The sequence below is a fragment of the Mus pahari genome, chromosome 3 (genome assembly GCF_900095145.1).
Source record: "Mus pahari chromosome 3, PAHARI_EIJ_v1.1, whole genome shotgun sequence".
Classification (NCBI taxonomy): domain Eukaryota; kingdom Metazoa; phylum Chordata; class Mammalia; order Rodentia; family Muridae; genus Mus; species Mus pahari.
In genome coordinates, this window is record NC_034592.1 from 114,435,276 (window position 1) to 114,445,735 (window position 10,460).

Consider the following 10,460-nt stretch of genomic DNA (forward strand, 5'->3'; position numbering starts at 1 on the left):
GAGAGAGAGAGAGAGAGAGAGAGAGAGAGAGAGAGAGAGAGAGAGAGAGAGCGAGAGCGCATAAGCAAGCAGGTTGAGTGAGCCGGGAAGAGCAAGCTGGTAAGCAGCACCCCCCCAACCCCAGGCCTTAGCATCAGCATTCTGCCTCCAGGTTCCTCCCTTGAGTTCCTGCCCTGATGGACTGTAAGCTGTAAGAAATAATAATTTCCTATTCACGTTGCTTTTGGTCATGGTATTTATCACAGCAATAGAAACCCTAACTAAGACAACAGGGAAATGTATATATTATTTTGTATGTTGAAATTAGTATGCTGTATCTTTCGAAATACAGCATTTTAAGGTAAAACAAAATTCAGTGATGAGCAATATTTGTTTACATCTTCATGTTAGAGATAAGTAAAGGACTCGAAGGAGACAGCGTTGGGAACTGCTGTATGTGAAGTAGAGGTTCCATATGTATGACTACACATGTTTTTCTGTCACACTGCCAGTGAATGCTAAAAACCCAAGTTCTCCAAAAAGCACCTCTATCATAGAGAAGAAATATTTTCCTTTATTCCAACCTCAAATTCCCTCAGATTATGTGCTATTCTGATTCTCCCATGAGAGCTGCCTAAGGAAATAAGTGTGAAAATCTGAGGCCCAGTCTGAATGTGGCACCTTCAGAGGTGATGTGCACTGGAGGTGCTCAGCCAGAGCCTGCTTGTGTCCCTGGTGACACTGAAGTCACACTTCTCTCCAGATGTGCCAGTCTCTGCCACTTAGAGTTCAAAGATCTCCCTTTGCACTCCAGGCTTTTACAATCTCCTGTGTTACCTCCTTGCTGTAAACAGATAGGCATTCTATCAGGGAATAAGAGCTCAGTTAAAACATCTTTTATGCCCCAAGTGCAAACAGCTAAGCAACGTTTTATAAACATTCCTCTAGTGAACCGTATCTATATTGTTTGAGTTGGTCTGAGGACATTCTTATCACTTATTCTTTTTACTGAAGAAGCTGGTTGACCAGCTTGGTCATGCAGGACTGCAACACCAGCACTTTTGAGTCTGGGGCAGGGCACTGTGAGACCCAAGTTGACCCGAGCAGTGCAATGAGACTGGGTCTCGAAAAGAACCAGGGACTATGGTTTACTGGTAGAATGCTGGCAAGGCCCTAGGGTCAATCTCCAGTATTTGAAATCAACCACCACCCAACAAATGGGATATCTGGATGTTCTGTCTTTAAGTGCCAAATCTGGAAAGGAAAGGGAAAAAAAGCTTTGCCACAGACTCAATCGGCTGGCAGAGACTTCTCTGCAGCGACTCGTGTAACTTCCCCCTCTGCATTCCTAGGATCCGCACTGTTTAGAGAACTGGAGGACAGAACCCTAGAGCTATACTGCAATGCCACACCCTAGTTATCTGTCTCATCTCTATCTCAGTGTGGAACTTCCCATTTATAAATCACCTTATTATTTTGACTCTTTAAAAAATAAAAATAAGGGCTGGCGAGATGGCTCAGCGGCATCTCCCGGCACAAGTAGTCAAGCCTGAGCTGCTGTCTTTCATTTGTGTGTCATAACTGGAATCCTGGATGTTTGCTGTTCTAATGGTCCTTTCACTCGCCATATTCCACAGGTTAATTATTTTGTTATTGTCATTTTGTTTTTCAAGATAGAGTTTCTCTGTGTAGCTCTGGCTGTCCTGGCACTTGCTCTGTCAACCAAGCTAGCTTTGAACTCACAGATTTAAAAATCTTATCAGACCTTTATTAAACTTCACTGTGGTAATGTTGAGGGATTCAAACTTGTAATCTCCTATTTTCTGATCTGTTTCAGGTACATGTGCATATACTATAATATTACAAATCTATCAGTTGTTAATTATTGGATTCTATTTAATTCATGGTTTTACAATTAGCTTGGTGAAAGTTCTATTTTGTTTGCTTAGTTTATTCTTTGAGTCAGGATGCCCCTACTTAATCCCTGGCCTTAAAATCTCAATCTCCCTACCTACCTCAGCTTCCCAAGTGCTGAGGTGTACACTTTTCCACATGGCTCTAAGTGCAGAATTTGTAAAACGCTTATCTATCCATCCATGCATCCATCCATCAATTCTGAGACAGATTCTCCTCATGTAGACCTGGCTAGTCTGAACTCAGATATACAGATGAGACTAATCTCAAAGTCACAGAGATCTGTTTTCCTCTGCCTACTGAGTCCTTAGAGTAAACATATATGCTACCACATCTAAGTACAGAATTCTTTAAATTGTTAATTGTTAACAACAACACTATCATACTACAATGCTCAGGCAGCACAGATCACAAATTGTAGAGGAGGGAAAGACTCTCATATTGAACTTCACAGTCAGTTACACAGGGCACTGAAAATAAGAAGGCAGAAGAGAGTGGCCATCCTCCTCCTCGATCTACAGTAAACTCTAGGTATATTATCTGCTAATCTTAGATAAGCTATTTTGTTCCCCCCCCCAAAACAGTACATCTTTCTCAACAAAAGAAATCAAATAACAACTATGTCAATAATAACTACTCTTATTACTTGTGTATATCAATCTTTTACCATCTCTCAAATTCAATGTGACCAGTACATATCTTTCTAGAGCCGGATCTTAAGTCTACATTGATGGTTCATTAGCTCCTGGTTCTTATATAGGTGCAGGGCACAAAATAAATGCACTTTAAAAATAATCGGTAAGACTGTTACATTATAGTACAAAAGGTACTTTTAGTTGATTTCATATAAATCTACATAGTAGACTATAAAGACAGATCTGGAGAAAATCTTTAGTACGAGTTTGTTTGGCTTGATGAGGTATGGGTAACGACAGTTGCTGTGAGTTAGCAAGTGCTTGTTATGCCATACCCTGAGACCAGCATGTCACAGCTCCCTTCCCCACCCACCAGCTCTCATTCCTCCTGCCCCCTGAGCACTGGACAGTGGTGGGGTGACATATATGTATATGATCCATACACAGCTGAGGACTCGGTTATTTATACTGAGCACTTGGGGCAGTCTCTGCATTAACCACTACCCACTCCAAAACAAAAACAAAAACAAAACAAAAAACAAAAAACCCCTCTCTGAGCAAAGGTGAAAGCACCACAAATCTATGGGTGTAAACATAAATACCTAGAAGGGAGTCTAACAGCATGACTACTTAACAAAACTATGGGGTTTTCCAGGGCCTATTTTCTCACCATTTGTCTTAGGATTTCTATTTCCATTTCTAGGATAAAATACCATGGCCAAAATCAACTTGGAAAGAAAAGGATTTCTTTCACCTTAAACTTCTAGGTAACAGCCCATCGCTGAGGGAAGTCAGGACAGCAACTCAAGCAGGGCCGCAACCTGGAGGCAGGAACCTGGAGGCAGGAACTCAAGCAGAGACCATGCTTACTGACTTGCTCTTCATGGAGTGTCCAGACTACTTTCTTATATCATCCAGGACCACCTGACCAGGGGTGGCCCCACCCTCTTTGGGATTAGGCCCATCCACATCCAATCATTAATCAAGAAAATGATCCACAGGCCTGCCCAGTGGTTAATCTGCTGGGGGCATTTTCTCAGCTGAAATAGTTTCCGCTTTCTACATGACTCTAGCCGGTGTCAAGTTAACATAAAACTAGCTAGCACACCAGGTATGGACTCTTGACCAGGTTTACAGTCCCCGGCCTGAAATACCTTCTGGGGAGGTGACCTTATAACCCATCAGAAAGCTGCTGGTTACCCTCATAACCATTATGCTAGTATTGCACCAGTAAGTACAGCTTCCTGGGCAAATGGGTATTGAAGTATACAAGGTCCAGTGTTGGCTGAGACTGGAAAGGTTACACAGAAAAGACCAGCCTGGCTAATCATATGCAATCCTTTATGTAATACATAACCTGACAGATGTTTCCTATGTCAATTCTTTAAGACAGTAATCAAAGTGAGCAGTCTGCAGAGTGCTTTACAGTTATGAGCAGGACTGTGTGTATAAGTCTTTATAATCACCATAGCTTGAATACTATACTTTCCAATATGTAGATGAAAACCAAAGCAAAACAGCAACCAGATTACACACAGTAAAACTGGCTTCCAGACCTCTTACTTCCAGGGTCCTACTACCTCTGTGGACCAGATTACACACAGTAAAACTGGCTTCCAGACCTCTTACTTCCAGGGTCCTACTTCCTCTGTGGACTTTGCAAGCTTGTGTGACCTGGAGTGCTGGAGCCGAGGTGCAAGGGAAGCAGCAAGTGACTGGTCCTGAGGGCGCTGAGCAGGCTCACACACCCCAGCTCATCCGCACTGTATTCACGTGGCCTCAAGAAGGGCCCATATCACAATTCTCTAATAATTTTAAATGATGTCTATACATTTAAATTTTTTTCTAAGGCCAGGCATGGTGGTCTATACTTTAAATCCGAGCACTCAGGAAGGGTCAGGCAGGTATCTGTGAGTTGGAGGTTAGCCTGGTTTTACATAGTGAGTTCCAAAACATCCTCGGCTATTTAGTCACCATGACTCAGAGGAAAAAACAAAACAAAACAACAACAAAAAAACCCAAAACATGTTTTCCTATCTATAATCTTATATTTATAGGAAAGCTCCACAGATTTCCCATACTCTTCCTTTAGCATCCCCTATTAAACAAAATCTTACATTACGAAAGGAAAGCAAGACTGGTTCAATCCTATTAAATAAATGATAGACTTTATTCAAACTTTACTGATTCTTCCATTACTGTTTTCCATTTTAGGATCTAATCCAGGATCATACCTTGTATTTAGTTGTAACTCTTTAGTCTCTTCCAAAATATGACAAAGAACTATGTCTTTTAAATTAAAATTCATCAAGGTTCGTCTTATTCTGAAAATCCCGTGGTATTTCAGAACAGAGCCCTGAATACTAACCACTAGCCTTGGGAGTTGCTAGGCCTATGTGATAACTAAGAAAAGGCTGTGAAATCAGAGCAAGTGGCTCTAAGGACAGAAAGAGCCCCTTAACTTTTAACACCTCTGCGTGTGTGTGTGTGTGTGTGTGTGTGTGTGTGTGTGTGCTGGAGGAAATGATGCACATGCAGGTGGATGTGTGTGTGTGCATGTGGAGGTCAGAGGACAAGTCTGTGGAGTTCTCTTTTTCCACATTTCCATGGGTTCTAGGGATTGAAGTCATTTTGCCAGTTTGCATAGCAAGAGCTGTTACCATGTGAGCCGAGCCATCTCACAGGTCCCCAAGAGCCTTGCTCTAGTAAAGAGAACTGACTGTGACAACTGAATAGGTCAACTGCACTTAAGATACCTGTCAATAAAATAAATGAATCAACAGCTAGTCATAAGTTCCTGGAAAACCACAGGTCACCAGACAGAAATCAATACAATTTTGTTTAACCGAACAGTCATGAAAGGTTTAATTTGTTTTTAAATTAAAGGACTTGACTTTGTTCAGGCTCTAGACAAAGTAAATTGATAATTTTATTAATAACTTGGTAAGTATACAAAGGTTATTAAAAAGCATTACGTTTTCTCTCCATACGGACTCCTTTCCTTACTGGTAGCATTGAAGTTGCCTAGCTAGGTGATTCTAATTCAAACTCTGAACCCTAGAGAAAGTTTAGTCTTTATACAATATCCCATTATTATATATAATACATGCATATTCAAGCTACTTTAAAGGAAGTGGTAAGATCCTCTTTGATGCTCAACAGGTCTCTTATTTTTGAGGCCCAGGGTCTAACACAGTAAGTTCAGGCCTTTCTTGATGAATCTCCTTTCTGATGACTAAACCCAGGGTTTTGAAAATGCTAAGCATTCATTCTGTCACTGATTTACAATCCCAGCCCCACTGGTGGGTTCTCAATTCCTAGAAAAGGTACTAGTTTTTCAGAATCCATAAAGGGCCTGAGAATCATTGAAGAGAAAAAGTACTAAAGACATAAAGCACATTACTAAGCAACATAAAGTCTAATAAACCATAACCACATTTAGAATGGTATAAAACAACCAAACAAATAAAATATTCTGTCATCTTACAGGCTTAAAAAAAACCCAGAAAACAGTGACACCAGTGTTTTAGAAACTGACTGGCAGAATGAGGGTTAGTAAGACTAAGCTTCAAGGCGGTACTTAGAATCCAAGCAAGGGTCCACAGTAGGTCATGCTTCAACTCATTGTTCCTTCTCTGAGGATGGGAGCCACAGGGAAGTCCCATTTCCTATTCCCAGAACAAGGATACCTACAACATCCACCTGAGGGGTGTGCCTGGCAAACAGCAAGCATTCATCATTGCTGTCAAGTTAGTTTTGGTTCTTTAATGCAAGGTCAGCTGTTTTGTGGGAGTGGGAGTGTGGTTAAATAAATGTAAACTTTCCTGAGTTAGCAATCATTTTTGCTTAGGTCACATCTTCTTGGCCCACTCTGGCTCATGAGTAGACTTCCTCTTAAGGTGACTGGCTTAGAGTATGGAATTCTGAAAAACAGGCATTCACTGAACGTTTTGTTTTTTGTTTTTTTTTTTTCCAACAAGTTCTAGACAGCTGATGCACACAAACTAAAAACCTTGTTTTTAAACCTTAATGTGTAGAAAGAAAATCTATAGACTAAAACAACCATATAAGAGGCTCATGACTAACTCAGCAAACCTTAAATGGCTATAAATCCAAAGTATGAAGGCTGCTTTTTATATACTTTACCACTTGGTGGTAATTATCCCGAGCTTCTAGATATTAAATCCTAGGCACTACACCCAAATATCTCCTCTTTGACTCCTTGGATCACTGTGTCCTTTTACAAAAGATCTAAGAAGCTTTTACATGTGTATGTGGCACTGAGGACTGAACCTGGGTCTCTTATAAGCCAGGCAGGCACTGTACCCAGCCTGTTTGCTTATGACACTTTCAGGCAAAGCCTGGAATTAACAGGATGATGGGGAAGGATGAAATCTGTTTCCTCTAAGTGAGCCTGACTCTGCTTTTATGTTTTAAAGCATCCTGAAAAGATCATAATCATTCCAGAATGATGAACAATCTCTTTCTAAACAGCTTTTTAAGGAGACAAGTCTTGCAATGTCATTAATCCTGAAAGTTTTCTTCTCTTTATATAATAAAAACATTTACATGATCAGTATTATAACCTTCATCACATACTGCACTATTATTTGGATTTTACAGATGGCTATATTAAAAAGTTCTGAGTTCCTCCTCCTAAGATTAGGACTGACAGCCTTAACAGTAAATGTCCTCAGTAAGGTCACTGTATCAGGGCTGGGTCTACTCCCTACTGTCCCTAGGAGTCACTGAGCTCTGTGGAAAAGTCACACAACTTACTGTATAAAAGGCTGGCTCACAAGTCCTATCAGTTCTAGCAAGTGTCCCTCAGATTATCCCTTTACAATAACCCAATTACAGAAAAAGGGAAGATTTATTCTTGTTGTGCTTTACTTTGAGACCAGTTCTTGCCATGTAGCTCTCACTAACCTGGAACTTAGAATATAGGCCAAATTGTCCTCAAACTTGCTATTCTTCCTCATTCTCACAAGTGCTGGTACTCCAGGGACTAGACACCACATCTGAGAATGACATATTCTTTTTAAGATTTATTTTCATTACTTTTAATTGTGTGTGTGTGTGTGTGTGTGTGTGTGTGTGCGTCTGCCTTTGTCTATGTATGCAGGCACACATACACAAGTGCAAGGGTCCATGGAGGCCACATATCCCAGCATTGGAGTTTTAGATAGTTGTAAGCTGAATGACATATGCTGGGAACTGAGTTCCAATGCTCTGCAAAACATAGTACTGACCCCTAATCACTGAGTCCTCTCTCCAGCCCTAGCAATGATATATTATTCAGAAATATTTATTGATCCTTTTTTTCCCTTTAAAAGAATGAACTGTTTAGAAAAACACTATCAGGCAGAGGAAACAGAATCATTCTTTAGAGGAAGAGATGCAATAAAGAATGTCCTTGGTTTTCTCTTTTATGATTAATAAGAGAGTGACATGGGGCTGGAGAGATGGCTTAGAAGTTAAGAGCACTGGCTTCCCTTCCAGAAGACCTGAGTTCAAGTCCTAGCACCACAAGCAGCTCACAAGCATCTCTAACTGCAGCTCCAAGGGACCAAATACCCTTGTTCTGGTCTCTGTAGGCATCAGGACATACGTGACACACAGATATATATGCAGGCAAAACATACAAAACACCTACACACATAAAATATGTAAATAAATAAAATGCTTAAAATAGCTTTAAAAATACTTGTGTACAAGATGATGGCTTGCCACATCTGTCTTCCTTTCTTCTGTGTAATTAGCATTTGTAGGTAGGCAGGTGTACACTTCCTAACTCTCCTTGCAGTTACACTTGACCACATCTTAATTAAGACACATGCAATGGACACACAGGAAGGTGTCTGGAACTCATGTGAATCGCAGCACTGACAGCTGTTTTCTACTTCCTACTTCATCCCTTTCTTTACCTTGTTTTCTGTAATGTGGACACCATGACCAATCTACTCAAGGGCTGGAAATATAGCTCACTGATACAGTGTTCACCCAGCATGCACAAGTTCTGGGTTCTATTCATCGAATGACACATAGAAGAAGAGGATGGAGTTACCCACAACTTGAAGGTGGAATGGCAAGAAAGAAATGGCGGTGTTTAGTATGGGGTCCCTTACTCCATGATTCTTCATGCTAGACCTGTGACAACCTTTACATTCATGAAGAAATAATTTTTAATCTTTTCCTAACATTTTTAAGGAGGTTTTCTGTATAGATTGCTGGTCCCATCTCATACACTTATCATCTAGGTCAGTACTATTTTTAAATTATTTTGTATTCTCAGACATTCAGGAAACCAGATCACAGATCCCAATTCTAGTTCAGAAAAATACACCTTTGCTAAGACCATATATATAACTCCTGGTTATACGTTCTGACACCATATTATATAACTAATTAGAGCACAGGAAATTTAACATTGCAATGGTTTCTCTGTGTAGCCTTGGCGGTCCTAGAATTTGCTCTGTCGTCAAGGCTAGCCTCAGACCCACCAGCCTCTGCCTCCCCAGTGCTGGGAATAAAGGTGTGTACCACCTCCGAAGCTGGCTACAATGAGATTTTTTTTTTTTTTTTTTGAGACAGAGTTTCTCTGTATAGCCCTGGCTGTCCTGGAACTCACTCTGTAGACCAGGCTGGCCTCAAACTCAGAAATCCACCTGCCTCTGCCTCCCAAGTGCTGGGGTTAATACAATGAGATCTTAATGTGACAGCTGAATAGTCTGGAACCATCAGCAATGCACTTACTAATTACCCCCACAGAATCACAGCACTAACCGTCAGTCAACTACTTTTATCTGACTTTACATCCTGATTCCAAAACTTCATTTATGCTACAGGTTGAAAAATCACTTATATGAAAAGATTAAGACCAGAACTGTACCAACCTTTGGATTTGTTTTTCAGATTCTGGAATAATCTTTCCACCTTCTCTCTGTGTAGTTTTGTAATGTGAAATACTGGGGGTGGGATACAAGTCTAAACAAAGTCATTTGTGTTTTTATGTACTGAATACATGTGGCTAAAGCCAATTTCACACAATTTTTTTTCAGTCTCTATTTTGTGACTGTGACCAGATAGATGAGGACTTGTATCAAAAGTCTCAACTTTTTGAGCATTTCAGATTTTCAGATTAGGAATAATCAATATGTAATACACACTAGTTGGTTGTTCACACTAAAACATCTAAGTTTTAATTTCATAAAACTTACTTGATAACTACAAATGTAGAAATGTATATAATAATGTCTGAATTAGGCAGAACAACAGAAAAAAGTTACAAGGAAAAAAACACGAAATAAAAACAACAGTGGCGTAACAGTTTTTGGTTACAGTAATTTTAGGGTCTCATCCTGTATATGGAAAAATATACTGACAATCATGCATTATCCATGCACGCAAAGGAGCATAAAAGAACTAGCCTTTCCTGTTCACTCTATACCTAGAGAACTAGAGAGCAAGTCTCATTAGCTGTGACTGAGAGAGACTCAGGGCACACAAGTCAGTTTTCTCTATTAACAAAGTCATTCCATTTATCCCTCCTATAGGTCTTGTGCTTTTTAGAACATTAATATTTAAAAAGACAACCAAAAAGAACCTTGAAGACATCATTGTTAGGTCAAGAAAACTAGTCCCAAATGGACACGCAGTGTTTGAGAACAGAAACAGAAGACCAGCTTAGTGTGGAGCAAGAGGAGCAGTGATGGCCAGAGGAGATGCCCTCTTAGGACAATGACAATGAAAATGTTCCCGAATTATGATGATAAATGCTCAACTCTAGGAACAAATTAAAGTCCAATGAAACTACATTTAAAGATTTATCTGAGCAGGGCGTGGTGGCGCACGCCTTTAATCCCAGCACTTGGGAGGCAGAGGCAGGCGGATTTCTGAGTTCAAGGCCAGCCTGGTCTACAAAGTGAGTTC

General features: G+C 40.3%; 1 protein-coding gene across 4 annotated transcripts in view; it reads right to left on the reverse strand.

Annotated features, from left to right (window-relative positions):
- The window catches only part of Rnf24 (ring finger protein 24), a 54,272-nt gene that overhangs the window by 24,736 nt on the left and 19,076 nt on the right, over positions 1–10,460 (reverse strand). Inside the window, exon 1 of one of the 4 annotated variants that reach the window (XM_029536785.1) lies at positions 3,283–3,669. The exons of the other annotated variants lie outside the window; for them this stretch is intronic. The gene's annotated coding sequence lies outside the window, so the exon portion shown is untranslated. Of the gene's footprint in view, positions 1–3,282; positions 3,670–10,460 lie in introns of those variants that run through there. 4 annotated transcript variants of the gene reach the window in all.